At 36.3% G+C, this 17,367-nt stretch overlaps 1 protein-coding gene across 4 annotated transcripts in view; it reads left to right on the top strand.

Moving 5' to 3' along the window:
* The window catches only part of LOC131078108 (callose synthase 12), a 51,397-nt gene extending 41,218 nt beyond the window's left edge, over positions 1–10,179 (top strand). For all 4 annotated transcript variants that reach the window (XM_058015772.2, XM_058015768.2, XM_058015770.2 and 1 more), the window contains one exon: positions 9,911–10,179. The gene's annotated coding sequence lies outside the window, so the exon portion shown is untranslated. The remainder of the gene's footprint in view (positions 1–9,910) is intronic.
* Positions 10,180–17,367: the final 7,188 nt, after the last annotated feature.

The raw sequence follows: 17,367 nt of genomic DNA, 5'->3' as shown, positions 1-17,367 counted from the left end.
AATAGGATGGATAGTGTCCTCAACTCGGCTGCACCTATTATTGATGTCCTTGAATAGAACTTCCTTCATTTGGAGCAAAGTTGACCATTGTAGGAGATTATGGGTTCCTCCATCAATTATCCTTTCTTGTGCTAAAACCTGTCTTGATGTCCTTCTTACCACTTGCAATACTGGGATGACAATGTCTCTAGTGTGAGTGAATGCATCGACAGTTACCACTAGATTATGAATGATCTCAAGGACTTGGATGGCTCTGTGGACTGTTTTCATCATTCTTCCAACAAATTCCTTAGCTACCATGTAGGATCTATCAATTCATGTATCCATGAGTTGGGCTAAGTTCTTCATCTTTTCTGCCTAATTTATTGACTCAAGAGGGAGTGCCTGCAAGGTTGAGACTACTGGATACTGTCGCCTTAACGGCTGGTTACGGTGGCTAAAATAATTCCTCTGAGCATTAATCTCCTTTTCCAACCTTTTATTCTTTTCCATTTCTTCTTTTAGTTTATCATTAATTGCCCTTATTGAATCAGTCGTATCTTCCATGGCTTGCTCGGAGGTAAGTGGGCCAAGATCAAATGTCTCTAAATCATATTCTTTTGCCATGATCTCATCTTTCTGGATCCTGTATCATCTCTGATTACCTTTGACATCTTTGTAGCTTTCTTCCTTTCAATCTCCTCTTGAGAATTGCCTAAAAGGTTTTCCAAATCAAATACTTACTCCTCATCTTCAACCACAACTACCTTTGTAAGTCTTTCTCTAAGTCAATCTGGAATGGAAGACTTTCCTTCTCTTACTTGTACTTCCTCAGGCAATGGCTTCTCGTCTCTAAAAGGGGATGTCGCTTCATCATCATTGCTTTCTCTTTGTTGCTCATTTAACATCAACTTGGAGAGGAAGAGACTAACTTGATGAGTGTTGAGGTGTCCTTCCTTTGTCTTGTTTGTCATTTTGTACTGTGGATTCCATAGACTCATCTATATCATACACCTTCTCTCTTTGACCCTCTCTTTGACTTATCTCCTTTTCATGCCTAGAATAAGCACTCGAGGGATGATCAGGATTTACCTTTTGTTTCTTCTTGGACGATTCTCTCTTTCCAGGTCCCTCCTTTCTCTTCGACCCCTTAGAATGATAAGTGTTCTCACTTGCACTCGCCTCTCCTTCTTCTGTTCTTGTTTCTAAGCTGAATCTCATAGCTATGTTTGGTTCCTTCAACTTTTGATGTTGAACATCTACCCATTTGCGAGTACAACTCAAGATTGGATCCATCAATGCTCTTAAGTCTGTGACTTCTTGCTCATACCAATCTATCTTCACTTCTTTGTCTTCTTTCTCATAGGAAGATTGAAGATATCTACCACTATCTTGTGCTTGATCTGCTACTCTATAAACTTTGCATTTCTTGATAAGATCCAAAGGCAATCTAGAGTGCATCTTTCTTTTTACCTCTACATCATCCTGAACATTCATCCAAAAGTCCTCTACTTGAAATGCATGCTTGTACTTCTTCCCAACTGTTTCTTCCATATGACCATTAGGATCAAAATTTTCTCTTGAGGCAAAAGATGTGAATGAGTAGAAAGATAGCTCCTTTTCCGCATCTTCAGCTGCTTGAGAATTAGGACATACTTCAATTGAATTTCCAAGTGAGATAGGTATAGGGATACCATTCCCATGCTTATGTCTTGATGCCTTAGCACAAGCTGCCAGCTGTCTAGTCACCTCAAGTAGTACTATTCTATCTGTAGGATACCTTGGCAACATATAAGGAGGTGAAGGACATCCATGGATCCCGATGTAGGTGAATTCCTCCTTGTAGAGTCCTGGTGATATGCATTGTGAAGGTATCGTTGACTAGCTTGTAGTAATTCTTAGGCGGATGATGCAATTGAGCATAAGAATCACATACCCTTATCTCTTCGGGTCCTCTCCCAACAACTCCTCTGTGTGGTAGTCCTGCATATTCAAAGCATCTGGCTAAAGAATATATAACATATGAGCTCATGTGGAATGACTTAGTAGGAACTAGCCTCCTCAAGTGCACATCTAGGTTGTTACTAATAATCCTAGCCCAATTGAACATCCCTTTCCCTTGAACAATTACTTGTATAAAGAACATCCACCTGTCGAAAAAGAAGGCTTAAGAGGCACCTACAATTCGATTAAGCATGGTTATCAAGTCTTTGAATTCTTCTTGGAAATCAATTCTGTGAGGTGTATTGGGTATCTTATTTAGGCGAGGCCTACTTTTGAGCAACCAATTCTTTTTGATGAAGTTTAGACAGGTATCAGGATCATCCTCGTAGATAGACTTAGCTCCTTCTAGACTCTTGTAGATCATATCTCTCTATTCTGGAAGATGAAAAAACTTCACTTATAGCTCCTTCTGAGAGATAGGCAAGGATAGTTCCATCTTTGGCTACAATTGTCCTTGAATGTGAATCATAGTGCCTGGCACATCGATCATTAGCTCATGACATTTGATTGCGGGAGGTAAACCTGCAGCCTTGATGATCCCACTCTCAATTATCTTCTTGGCTATGGGTGATGGCTTGCCGATGTAGGGTGCTTCTCGAAACTTCTTCACATTGAAGTTTCCTACGTTGGTGTCTCCGATATTGCTCCATTTGGATACGATCCTCGTCTCCAAGTCCTCATTCTTTTGATCTTCTTTAATGAGAGACTGCCGGGTAGAGGATCCACTTGCCTTGGGGGCCGCCATTTGTTACTTAAGTTAAGTTTTAGGTATAGTAACCTAGATAGGCGATTCAAGACCTTAAAAGAACAATTGAACTTCAATTTGCACTCAAATGAATAAGCATTAAAATTTACAAATTGAAATTACAAATGAATCAATAAGAAGACCTATCTTTACAAAAATATTGAATAAAATCAGATCTTCATTTAATCCTCTTCAAAATAAATCAGATTGCACATACCTTAACCTTGATTTTTGAACCTTAAAAGGAATGAACCTGAAAAGAGGGGGGAAATAATGCCTTGCTATTGAATTCACCTCTTTCCAAAATGCTGTTCAAAGAAATTTGTTCTGCTAAAAGCTTCAGGTCTGCACCTCAAATTCACCTTCGAAGGATTGCTGATCTTCTAAGTTGTCCTTGAGAGGATCAGGTCTGAGATTAAGAAGGTTAAATCTGCCTGATTTATTATATGATTTTTGCCTTCTTAAACCTGAAATTCGCCTTCTATCTATTGGAGTTCGCTTCTCCAAGTCTGCTCCTTGAATTCACTTTTGGAAGAATCAATGAATGATTAATGATTTTGAGATTTACTTCCCTTTATAGGCGCTTCCACCCTTTCCTTCAAGAGGCCGACTTTGTTATATATAAAAAAAAATCATTAATTCACCCTCTTGAGCTGGCCGACTTTGTTAAAATTATATAAAAAAACTTTGGCGCCAAAGGGTAAATCTTTTGAATTTTAAATTTAAAAAGTGTTAGGTCAAGGCGAATTTGCTTAGTTGTTCAAAATGAGGTTTGATGAGCGATTTAGGAGAGGAATAAAGTATTGTGGAATCTAAGCTTGGCTTTTAGGTCCTCTCCCTATCTCAACCTAGCTCATCCATCCTTAAAGTGATGTCAATTTCAAAGTGTTTGGTGGGAAATTAGGCTATCTTAGGATTTTGCTTTGGACCCTTTGAGAGGGTTGGGAGCGATTTTTGCTCTTTAGACTCAAATTTTCCACTTTCTCATCCTCCAATTGCTCCCAAGATATGATAATCCCCTAACTAAGGCTCCAAGGCACAAAATTGGTCCAAATTTGAAGGAAGAAGGAGGATCTTATGAAAATTCGCTCTGGACCCTTTGGAAGGGTCAGGAACGATTTTTGCTATTTTGCTCAATTTACCTCACATTTCATCATTTCTCACCTTTGAACTTAACCTTTCAAACCTCCTTTCATCATGATTATGCAACTAGCTTCCATCCTTGGCTCGAAACAAGATGAAAATGAAGAGTCCTAAAGATTTCGCTCTGGGCCCTTTAGAAGGGTAAGGAGCGATTTTTGTGATTTAGCCTTAATTCTATCATTTGTTTGCTCCAAATCACTTCTCTCAAGGCAAGTACACATGAATCTACTCTCCACCAATGCCTTAGGAATCAAGATCTTGATCTCAATCATGAGCAAATCAGAGGTTTTTGGGAATTTCGCTCTAGACCCTTTGGAAGGGTCAAGAGCAAAATTCTTCCTTGGGCTTATTTTGCACTTCCTTTTCCCTTAAATCACCCCAAACTTGACTTATCCAATCTCTTCTCGCCATAATCAAGTCAATTTGCCACCAAAACAAGGTTGCCTTAGTGCACTAGGTGAAATTGGGAGCCCATCTAAGAATTCCGCTCTGGACCCCTTGGAAGGGTCAGGAGCTTGGATGAATTTCGCTCTGGACCCTTTGGAAGGGTCAGGAGTGAAACTTTCTTTTCTTGACTCAATTTACACTCAACTTGCCTTCCAAACCTCCTTTGACTTTTACCTCATCATACTCAAGCCAATTTGCTCTAAGGTGATATTCTTTTCAACGTTTATTTTTTTGAGGAAATAAGCTATCTTGAAGATTTCGCTTTGGACCCTTTGGAAGGGTCAGGAGTGAAATTAATGCTTTAGGCTTAAATTGACTTCACTGACTTCACTTCCAACCTTTCCCCTATCAAAACAAGTGCTTTGCTTTCAAAAATGCATGGGAAAAGGATTAGTTCATAGGCTTGAGCAAGGTAGAATGCCTTATGAAGAAATTTGCTCTGGACCCTTTGGAAGGGTCAGGAGCGAAATTGCTCTTCTAGGCTCAATTCACCTCCTCTTTCACTTGGCTTTGTCTTAAATTTGATCTTTGATCCATTTCCTTCCATATTCTTGTAAATTTGCCCAACCATTCAATGATTTTGGTGAAGAATTAGGTCCTTTGGGAATTTTCTCTTTGGACCCTTTGGAAGGGTCAGGAGCTTAAATAAATTTCGCTCTGGACCCTTTGGAAGGGTTAGGAGCGAAATTTGCAATTATGCTTAATTTCTTGACCTTTTCATCACTTTGCTTTGTTGAATACATCAATTCTTTCTTGATCATGCCATAAGGACAAAGTTTTTATACAAATTAGGACCAGGAAGGGAGGTGTTAGGAAATTCGCTCTGGACCCTTTGGAAGGGTTAGGAGCAAAATTGATGTTTAGACTCAATTTCTTCATCGCCTCTAGTTCCAAGTGCATTTATCCCCTTCAAAGATGCCATGGGAGCAAAAGTTATAACCCAAGTTAGGACCAAGGGAGGTTCTTAGTAGAATTTCGCTCCTGACCCTTTGTCAGGAGCAAAATTGATGTTTAGACTCAATTTCTTCATCGCCTCTCGTTCCAAGTGCATTTATCCCCTTCAAAGATGCCATGGGAGCAAAAGTTATAGCCCAAGTTAGGACCAAGGGAGGTTCTTAGTAGAATTCGCTCTGGACCCTTTGGAAGGGTCAGGAGCGAAATTCTTCTTTGAGCTCACATCCTTAACTTTTTCTCAAATTTTCAAGCCAACTCCTTATAATTACATCTCTCCAAGCTTGCTCCTTTTATCATTCGTCTTTCGAGCCCACACTTCGATCACTTGCTTCATCCAATTGACTCTGACTCAACAAAAGACAAGACTCTGGCCTAACAACACGCAACCTTGACTCATCCTGACTCAAACTCTTCAAAACCTCCTTGCAAAATAAACATTCTCCATCTTTCTAAGGCAAGATCCTGCTAAAATTATATCAGGGCTCTAGGCACATAACAAATGACTTTCCCTAAGCTTAGGTCAATTTTGACCTTAAAAAAAACCCTAGGCAAGCTCTGTGAAGGAAACCCTAACTTACTCGACCTAGGCCACCACTAACTCACTCAAAACACCTAACAAGCAGAGAAAAGCTAGGCAAAGAGAAAACAAGACCTAAAAACAAGAGGGGGTCCCCATTTTGATGGGACGATGTGTGAAATGGTCACAACAGAACTATGCTAGTGTTTCAGTGTGGTGCTTTATAGAATTATTTCAAAGGGTTTACAGGTACAAATTGAAGGTTAAATTTGTGAAATCTTGTGAACAAGACAAATTTATGAGTTGCTGTTTGGTGAAGATTTCCAGGTTTGGCAGTACAATTTCCAGCTACCTTAGAATCCATATTTTGGCTCACAACTTTGCAAATATTGTTTGAATGCTTCTGGGCATTGGTTCTATCTTCATTCCTTAGCTGGGCAATAAAGATTGACAGGTTGTTTGCCAAGTTTGGTGAGAGTTTGAATTTTCTAGGGAAATCATCCTTCCCAGGCAGGCCGTACAGTTTGCGGTAACTTTGTGAATTGGGCTAGGGTTTTCAGAAGTTCAAAAGCTGCAAATCTCTTCGCTGAGGTGGATGCCCTGGTATAAGGAATCCTTGTTTGCAGTATGGAAAGGTTTTGTGAAGAAGTCAATCAGTTATGGATTTTTTATCATAATCACTCCTGCTGGAGCAGTGCCTAGGGCCCATAGCAGCAGTTTTGAGTGGAGACTTTGGTCGTATGCAGTCTGATCTAAATTACTGGTCTGAAACAATATGTATTGCTTAATATTTCCTATGTTCTTTCAGTGCGAAAGCTGATAGCTAGTTGCCTCAGTATGTATTATGAAATGAATGTAAAAGATAAAATGAAAACAATGAAATAGTAGCAGGAAATTTGTTTTGTATTGAAAGAGTTAATTCTGATTTTATTATCAACAAATTACTTTTCTATTGGTTGTGTTACTGTTCATATCAAATACTTAAAAATAAAATAAAAAATCAGAGGGGTTATTATAATGAGAGTTTGTGCATGGGTACCCAACGTGGTTTTCTTGTCAGGACCCATTCTTGCATCTTTTGCTTTAGTGTAATACTATAACTTTAGGATATGTTTTAATCTAAGTATATTATTGCACATTTTATTTTAAGTTTACTTAGGTATTCTTTTTTTTTTCTACTTCAGTTAGGAAGGATAATGTTGCAGATTCATGGGATTTTGCTTTTTTTCTTGTCCTCATGGATTTGGAAACTTTGATAAGCAATTCCTTCCTTTTTGGATTTTCGCTTATCTATTGTAACTCTCATTCCATCATTTGAAATAGTGAAAGCAAACACTTTGTGAGCAATCTCAGATCACAAAACTTAGCTAATTCATGTTAATTTAAGTTTCATTTAGTTAGCTAAAATCCACTTCTATGCACCAGATATGGTAGTAATATTAATTTCAAATTCTAATAAGAACAAATCTTGAATGTTGGAAGAGCGTTTAGAGCTGGAGACTTAAGTTTTTTAGGAAGTCACCAAATTTGTTAAGTCTTTGATCCTATAGTCTTTCTAAGTCAATTTCCAATGTTGAATTTTTGCCCAGACACGTTTATCTAGCTCTACGCTCAATTTCTTATATGGCGTAGTCAAGATCTATTTCCCTTCCTCGTTTTTGTGATTTATTTATTTATTTCACATCTGAATGTTGTATGCTTTTCTGAATATGATCTTAAATTTGATTTGCTTAATATAGTAATCACATAGAAAATATATTATCTTTAAACAACGTTAGGAGGTAAAATTTTATCTTTCAGTTGGATAAGGAAGAATGAGTACTACTTTCCTTGGAGGTCTTGGTATTGTTGAAAATCAAACAATACTTATACTGGATGTAATGCTGCAATGGAAGACAATGGAGACCTGTAACACAATTCAAGAGTCTTGAGGAATCAAGGGGCAAATGATAAGGTAAACAAAGTGGTAGTGTAAGGAGAAAGTGGGACATAGGGAAAAATGTTAAGGCAAGCAAAGTGGTAGTCGAGGGAGAAATTGGTAGAATTCTTTGCCTCTTGTCTCATTAAGCTTTTGTGGGCCCAGAAGTCTCTCTTAGAAGGGAGTTGTGATCCATAAGGATTTGGAAAATGTTTAAGATCATCGATATGCAAATATTGTAAGTGGTGAGTAATAGAATACAATTAATTTATGGTGAATTCTAAAATATGACAACATAAATGAAATCACCATGGTGGAAAAGAAATTGCCACCTGATGACTATTGGTGGTTTTGTCACCATTGACTGAATCTAGATTTTGAAGTAGCAGTGTGATTTGTTCACTTGCAATTTTTCTTCTTGTATCCTTGTAGTGCATGAGGTGGATGTTCCAACATCCAACATTTATTTAAGGGCATGTAGAGGATGTGCTTGATCACGGGAGGCTCATGTGAGTGTTGTAGTGAAAACAGGTTAAACTCAATTGGTTTTAGTCATTCTTGAGATTGACTAGAGCATAGGAGCAGTTTTCAATCGAATTCACTTTCTAGACTTGTTTATGGAGATCAATAACATTAAAATAGAAGTGTAAGTGCTACTACTAAGCTAGTTTTTCCTTAATGGGTGTTATGGCAACTTTCTTTACTTTCCAGCAGGTAATTTTCTTTGTTTTGAGCAACAATTTATTCCTCCAAGGACTTGTCATTTGTTCAAAGAAGTAGCATCTACTATAATTCATGTTCTAGTAATCTCTATTTAGTAAATTTTCAAATTACGAATCAACTGGACACTTCAACTCTATCCAGTAATTTCGACGCAGTAAATTTGGTGTACAGAATAAAAAATGTAACTATTTAAGGGAAAGGAATGCTGAAAGGCCTTAAAAAGCTAAAAGGGGGAGGAGGATTGTCCTTGGTCTACACATCGTATTTATTTGTAAAACTTAAGCTGAATTTAGTTTGTTTAACTTATTTTAATAGCAGTCCCTAAATATTCACCATTCATAGAATTTGGGAAAGTTTTTGTTGTACCTAAAATGGCATTTCTACTTCCTTGCATCCTCTTATCCTAGAAAATCAGAAACACTATTTTGGGTAGACTCGTGAATATATATTTTTTTCAGTATTTTTCTCTGTATTCTTGGAGTGGAATTTGGTGATGAAATAGTTCAACCATCATCATGCTATGCTTTTTAGCTGGATTGATTAGTTCATGACTTAAGCTTTCCAACACATGAATTTCAAATTTTGAGTAGCGGTCACCAAAATTAGATAACTCCAAACTTATTCAGTTTTCCAGCAAGTTTGACCTTGTCTGACTGTCCATTTCAACTTCCAATGAGCAGCTGGTTACTACAAAATGTGGCGACTCTTAGGTTCTTACCAAGAACCTTAATATAGTAATTTTTTAAAGTTATCAATTTCTTGTAATGTATAGTTATGTAATAGCTATACTCAAATAATATTATTAGAGTAGAAGGCAGTACATTGTCATACAGAGCTCGTCGATTTTGTGTAAGTTCAGTTGAAATGAGAATTCACTTTGTTAAACTATTCGGTAATTGTCAACCTTGTTTTGTCTAATTGCTGCTTATAATACATTAGATTCTTCAACTAGTGTATTGTCTTCTAAACTACCAGCCTAATTCAGATCATTGGATCTCACAAATTCACTGTAGAACTTGTAAAGCTCAAGCCATGCCAAACATCATTTACATGATAGCAGATTTTTAAGACCATGGAAGACTTTCTCATTCATGATATACCAATTGTCCTTTTTAAATTGTTCCTGGGATAGCTTCTCCAAAACCCTTTGTTTCTTGTTGCAAGCAATGGATGTTTCTTCTTGATTCATTTTCAGAAATATATCTTGGGGATCCCAATAGAGCAAGGGCATAGATTTTAAGAGCATGTAATTTTAGTTAAATAGAATAATTAATATCAATACGTTGCATGGTCTTCAATTTTGAGTGTACTATATGCGTTTGGATTGACTGAGATCTATGCTAAGCTACAAAATGTCAATCTTAATATGATTGAATTCGAACTTGTGTAGTTTTCGTATATACTGATAAGAAATGAAGTTCTGAAGTGGTGATTTCCTTTTTCTATGTTATCTAAGAAACTGTTTCCTTTGATTTCCCAGGTTTGGAATGGTACTCCTTTGCATATGGTGTGGTGGCCTGCTGAGAGGCAACTACTAAAGTTTTTGGCAGTTTGATTGTATAATATCTGTTAATAGTGATTCATTATCATTCTTCTAAAAAATGATAGCATGTTATTTGATGTTTGGGAGAAGTTCAAGGGTACAGTTTCTGATATTCTGCAAATTTTTTAAATCTTTATCGTAAGTTGTATTTTGCTTTTCTTTTTGTTTTTCATTGTATATTTGGTTGAGTTTCGTTCAGAAGCAAAGTAGTTCTTTGAAATAAACTGTAAATGGAATGAAGTAGGACTATGCTAGAAAAACTAATAGTATTCTCAGTATTAAAATTATAGAACTTGCCATCAAAACAAGTTCTATTTTGCTTTTCTTTTTGTTTTTCATTGTATATTTGGTTGAGTTTCATTCAGAAGCAAAGTAGTTCTTTGAAATAAAATGTAAATGACTAACAAATCTTTGAAGAACAAATTCCCTTTATCGTCATCATTACAAATATGTAGACATAAATTCCAAGAAGTTTAAAGTTACAGGCTTCCACAAATATCATAATAACTGGGCATGCTAATAATTGTTAAAAACTGGTTAGCAGACGTGACAGCCTAGAAAGTTGGCAGGGGTGTCCAAGACAGGTTCGACTCATAGTAATGTCATGGGGTGTATTTCATCTAGACGTCTTCAACCCATTGAGGAACAATCCTGTCTCTTACAACGGAAACCCCAATGCAGCCCCTAGAATGCACCAAGGCATCCTTTATCCTTTATATATTATAAATATATTATAAGTCATGTAAGATGGACTTCCAAATTGACAATAACCAATACCATTACAATGACAATTTTTTTGTTCTTTTTAGTTTCTCCCCTTCATCGATGGGGTTCGTGAGAACATCCTGTGAGATTTTGGAGTTTAATATTAAGACCAGCTAGTGGAAAACATTAAAAAGGTATTCCTAAAAATTAAAATACATTATGTAATTATTATAAGGATACACATTTTGATATTTATTAGTTTCTGTAGAAGGATGCTATTGTATCAATTCAATTTAATTTTTATAGTTTAGTAAATCATAGAATTAAAAAGTTGCACAACAATTCTATAGTTTGCAATTAATTTTTTTATTTAATAATTAAAAAAAATTATTTTGTCTCATTCTATTGATTACAATAACATTAAAATTCAATTTTCTATTAAAAATGTACATTTTTATGTATTCAATTTAATATTATGGGACCAAAAGCAAAATTAGAATTTAATATTGTACTCTTGCAATGAATTATTTCAGACGTGAGGTACCCTCAGCATTTACACCTCTTTTATTAGAAACTCGCATTTGCTCCTCTCTTACTAGAATCTCACATTTACACCTCTTATTAGAAATTCGACTGAGAGACTCCGTTTCATGTTGTTACGGGCGAAACGCGTTCTCTGGCATTGCCAAGGAGTTTTTTGACAAAAAATTGCACAATTTTATTGTCGTTTTCCTATCTTCAAGGGAGGCTCTTTTGTTTGTAAAAAATTGTGATCTCAGTGTTTAAACCTTTTCGAAGATCTTCCCTCTTTTGTTTGTAAAAACTTGTGATCTCTGTGTTTTTATCCTTTTCGAAGATCTGATCTTCACAAAGGTGCGGATATAGTTTCTTTTAAAAATCTTTTATCCTATAATTTTTTTTATTTTTTATGTTTTTTTAAGAATTTATTTATTTATTTATTTTTTTCGGTTTTACTAATCTTTTTTAATGATTTTTTGTTTTTTGTTTTTTAAACTTTGTTTTTATATGATAACAATAATATAACAAACCAAAATCTAGATAACAAATAAATGTTGCTCCCGCACCCCAATGGCTCACCTGCCCCCTGCAGTTTGAATGTGCCTGCTGCTGCGGGAGTTTCTCCTGGCGTGGCCTTGACTGGAAATGGATTTGCGACTGCGTTGGGTCCTTCTGCTCGGGCTGGGGTTGCGGCTGCTGCTCCCCCTTCAGAACTGGTGCCTCGGTCTACTGCTGGGTGGGTCACTGGAGGTTCTGGTGCGTTGCCACCAGGCGTCTCTATCTGCTACATTGGGTGACTTCGCTGTTGCAGAAGGTCCTCCTACGGTTCTGGGTACCAATGTCAGGGGTTGGGGTGCCAAGATCCCTGTTGGTGGTTTTGCTCCTCCAAAACTTTGTGTCTTCGATCTAGCTCTGGATTTGGATACCTTGGCAATTGCTATTGGTGCTAGTGACAACCTTCTTGCGGGTGATAATGCTATGCCTAGACCCTTTGCTGGGAAGCGTAGCTTTGCACGTGTGGCTAAATCTGCTGCCCAGCCTTCTAAGGGGGTTCGTCCTCTTCCTTGTGCCAAGACCTCTCCTATTATGGTCTGTGGCCGTGAGGTTATGGAGAATGTTGACTTCTATCAACGCAACGTTCTGGTCTGCAAATTTACTGGGTTTTGGCATTTCCCCCTGAACCTTCATCGCTGGGTGAGTGATTCTTGGAAGCCCCATATTTCTTATGGCATTGAGCTTTTCCCTTGTGCTAAGGGGTTTTTTGTTGCTTCCTTTGCCTCTACTCATGACCGTGATTTGATTTTGGGTAAGATTTGGTCTTGGGAGGAACACTCTCTCCCTTAAGCCCTGGACTCCTTCCTTCAACCCCCTTACGGAATCCCTCTCTGTTCGTTCGGTTTGGGTCTGCCTCCCCAATCTCCCCCTTCATTTCTGGGAATCTTCTTGTTTTAAGGCCATCGGTAACTCCATTGGTAGCTTCTTGAAGGTTGATGATGCCACGTTCTCCATGGGTCATTCTACCTTTGCTCACCAATTAATTGATGTTGACATATCGTTGGCCCTCCCTAGGGATGTGGTTCTTATGGTTGGGGACAGGCCTTGGATTCAACTGCTGGATTATGAGGGCCTCCTGTTTCACCGTCGAAGATGTTTCTCAACGGGTCACCTTGCTTCTGACTGTTCTCTCTCTCGCCGCAAGGGTGCTGCCACTTGGTGGAAGGATGCTATGGAAGACCACTTGACGATTAATGCTTCAGATTCTGCTTCGGTTGATTCATCTCAAGATGAGGTGCCCCTTACTGTTGATGAAGCCCTGGTTGATGTTACTGTTGTTGCGGTCCTTTCTGCCCCCTTGTTTCCTCCTCCTGTTGCTCCTGCTTCTCACCTTCACTCTGCTCCTGACATTTTTTCTCTTGTTGCTCCGTTGCAACAGCTAGTTGCCGCTTTGCAACAACAGTCTGGAAGTGACTTTGCAGGGTCTTCCCCGCTTGTTTCTTCTTCGAAAGCTCCTACTGATAGTGTTGCCTGGACGGTTGTTTGTCATAGGCGGAAAGGAAAACCTAACAACCTTTCCCAAACCCTCCTTGGTCAAGATTCGGGGTTTTCTCCCCCCTCTTGATTTGGGTTGGGTTGTTGATGGTTTGACAGGTTGGTTTGGCCGGTCCGACTTTGTCCTTTTGGGGTTTGCACCCCTGCTTGGTCTTAATTTGATAGCCTTTGGCTTTGTAAAGGGTTAGCGCCTTTCTTAACGCTGCGGTTTTTCAAAAACAATTAGCAATAGTTAACGCTAATTGTAGAGGGATTATGGTCTCTTGGTTAAGGGTTAGCGCCCATTTAACACTGCTTTTTTAATCAAAAACAATAATATAATATAATACTTTAAAGTTATGGTTTTTCTCCATTATATTTATTATTTTATATTGTATAATTTAGCATTTCTCATTTAATAGAAAGCTATTTAATATTTCATTTAAATAAAATAATTAAAAAATTTAATAATTCATTTCAAAAAATTAAATAAAATCTATTTTTATAGGAGGTTATTGTTAGTAGTTTATTTAAAATACAATATATATTTTTATGTAGAATAGAATATGTAGTTAAATAACAATGTATTCTATATTATAATTATCAATTATAAGTTATTTAATTAGAATTTTTTTATTAATAGTCTATTTAAAATATAATATATATTTTAATTTATCATAGAATATGTATTTAAATATAAATATATTTAGTATAATAATAAACGTATTATTTAATATTTCATTTAAAAATAATTATTTTTAATATTTCATTTAAAAAAAATTAAATAAAAGTTATTTAATAAGAAGCTATTGTTAGTATCTAAAGCATTTATTATTAATTCAACTATTTTTGATTATCAAAATTGATATAAAAATCATACTAATATTCATCTTTACAATAGTGATAAATTTTCCACCACCTCATATTAGATCTTGTAGCTCTATCATTTACATTTACAATTGATGTCTTAGATTCTTGCCAACTAGACATTATGAGTCAAGCTAGCACATGCTTTCAAACTATGCACTCTCATCAAATGAATACATCACACTAGTAATCCCACCCAGTCTTAACTCTTAACACATATTTTAACACTATTGGCAAAAACTAGGAACTTGATGCATTGTGTCCCTTGTTGTGTAGGTTTTGATTATACAAATTATCGATCTCCTTTGATTTTAAAGATTAGGGATACTTAACCCTTTTAAATTTATTTATGGTTTGAGTCAAATTTCATTATTTTTAAAATATATTCTTAGGAATAAACAATCACATTTATAAATTTCAAATCTTAGCTATTTAGAAAAATATCATGATATTTTAATCCATGTAAACAAACATTCTAATGAATAATAGATGATGAGATTCACTGTCCATCTTTTTAGTTTAAATTCGTATAAACGTAATGTTTTCAATTTAGACGATCGTTATAAAAGAATACAATTTTTTTTGGTAAGCATGTGGTTCTAACTAGATCATCTTGTGTGCCACATGAAGTGGTATTAAATGTTGAAAATAACGAATTTATTTTGGAAAGTATTGTTGAAATGCTTTTGTAAATGCCAATAAATTTTGGAGACAAATTGTAAAATGATGCATGATTGCATGATTTGTAATCATTAAAATAAACATGTGAAAATTATGTTAAATGATATAGGAAGGAAATCATGTTATATAAAATCTAAAAAAAATATTCTAAAAGAATTATTCGGAAGGTTAAAATCAAATTTTGGTATACTAAATATATTGATATCAAATCATTATTAGAAATTAAGAAAGATTGTTTTTAATTTTTAAAAGAGGGGTAAAAACTTATTTAATATGAAGGATTGATACAAAACAAAGGGGTAACTAGCCCAACAAAGAGAACAAAATAAGAAACATCAACCAAAAGGTTACCCAAAAATGACAACAACTAACCAATCATGCCATCCATAACAATCTTATCAAACATTTGAGCACAATCTGAGGGCAACTAATCCCATTCCTCCACATTCCAACCATCCAATCGCTCAGAAGCCCATTTAGCCAAACACTTAGATGCCTTATTCCACTCTTGAGGAACATAACAAAAATAAATTGACTCCAAAGAGAACCTGAAACTAATAATTTCTCTGCCCATCACAACCAAATGCCAATCAACCCTTGCTCATTCAACATATCCATGGCCACTTGAGAATCAAATTCATAAATTATATTGCACCACCCTAGAGAACACCCTCTTTCGAGTGTAGAGAGAACAACATAAGCCTCCATAAAATTATTAGTTTTCTGCTCCTTATACACAAAAAGGAGGATAATCACATTCCCCAAACTATCCTTGCCTATACTTCCAATCGTCACATGCCCAAGATTTCCCCTACAAGAACCATCAATGTTAATATTTAAGACTCCCTAGGACGGAGGAGACCACTTGCCATCTTTCTAGAACATCGTTTCCTTTCAAAAAATTACACAGTCTTCCCACCAAAATCCTAACAAGTTCCTCCCGAGCATCCATTGATCTTCTAGGAGGCCATTCATGCAGTTATTTCCATCTAGCCACTTCCCCTTGCCCCAAATTCAAGGTAGTTTAAAAATGATCAACTCTAGTCCAACCTATCTTAAGAAAGCTATCACATAAAAAATGTAGTTGTGGAAAATGAGAGATAATGGGTGGGTGACCATCTCAAGAGTCATGCCAGAACAAAGCTTCAACACCTCTATTACATATCCAAAAAGAACTTTCTTAACTAACCACGCTCCCAAACTTAGAGTGTTCTATATTATAAAGCCTTTGCCTGTCATTGAATCAAGGAACATCCTTGCTATCCATTCCCCTAAATACTTCACATTAAGAATTTTTCTCTAGCTATGATCTTGATTGATGCACCATCTCCAAAAAAGATTAGCAACCAAAACATGACCATTCATGGTTGCTTGACATAAACCAAGACCACCATCCTATATTGGCTTACAAACAAAATCCAACTAAACTACATTCCACTTTGAAGAAAGGAAATTACCTATCCATAAAAATTGTTACGAGAGGGCATTAAATTCCTAAAAAAACTAGCTGGAGTAGTCTGTACAAAACATCTATAGATAGGGAGAGTTTGAACCTCAAAATTCAAGAATGCCACTCTCCAAGTAGTTGAGAGCCATCTATAGGTCCAATGACTGACCTTTTTGTGAATCTTATCTAAAATATCCTGCCAAAACCAGCTAGGCAAAGGACTTGCAGAAAGAGGAACTCGAAGAACACCAATTTGAAACCTCAAAATTAGAGAAATCCCGACCTTAATAAGTGAAGGGGTATTAAAGAAGATAAAATATTTATCTTCATTAATATTTTACCTTGAAGTTGCCAAGTAAATATCCAGAGTCTTTCTAAAGTTAGTTGCCTCAATAATTCTGGCAACACCCATCAAAGCCATGCCATCCACAAATTGAAGATGAGAGTAAGGAGGTAGGCCATTACCCCAGTTCCAACCTTGGATCAATCTTTTCCTTACGCAAGACTTGACGAATCTTCCCAACCCTTCTGCCATTAAAATAAACAAGGGGTGGGAGGATTACCCTGATGAAGACCTTTAAAGGCGCTAAATAACTCTCTAGGCTTACTATTGATAAGAACAACACAAGAAGAGGAAGTGATACAACTCATAACCAAATTGATCCACCCATTGCCAAAACCAAAGGCTACAAGCACTTTTGACAGGAAGGTCCATTTAACTCTATCATAGGCTTTATCCATGTCTAATTTTTTGAACAAATCCTTCTCCTTAGAAATAATCATAGAATGAATAGAGTGTCACAATGATAATCCCATCCAAAATTTGTCTCACTGTAAGAAAACCTCCTTTCTCTTCAAAAATTAATTTATTGAGCCCCAACTTGAGCCTTTCTACAATTAACTTCGTGATTATTTTATAAATCACATTACATAGATCTATAGGTTGAAAGGAGTCTAGAGAGTTAGCTCATTCCTTTTTAGGAACGAGGTCAAGGAATGTAACATTCATGACAATTAACACTTAACATCTCTTTGTTTCTATGAATCTCCTACACCACCTCCAAGAGGTCTAACTTAATTATCTCCCAAAATTCTTGATAAAATTCTATAAGAAATCCATCCGGACTAGAAGCTTTACCTTTCATTC

Source organism: Cryptomeria japonica, chromosome 3 (assembly GCF_030272615.1).
Source record: "Cryptomeria japonica chromosome 3, Sugi_1.0, whole genome shotgun sequence".
In the NCBI taxonomy this organism is placed as follows: Eukaryota; Viridiplantae; Streptophyta; class Pinopsida; order Cupressales; family Cupressaceae; genus Cryptomeria; species Cryptomeria japonica.
Note: the sequence above shows the minus strand (reverse complement) of the source record. Positions and strands in the feature narration are given on the sequence as shown.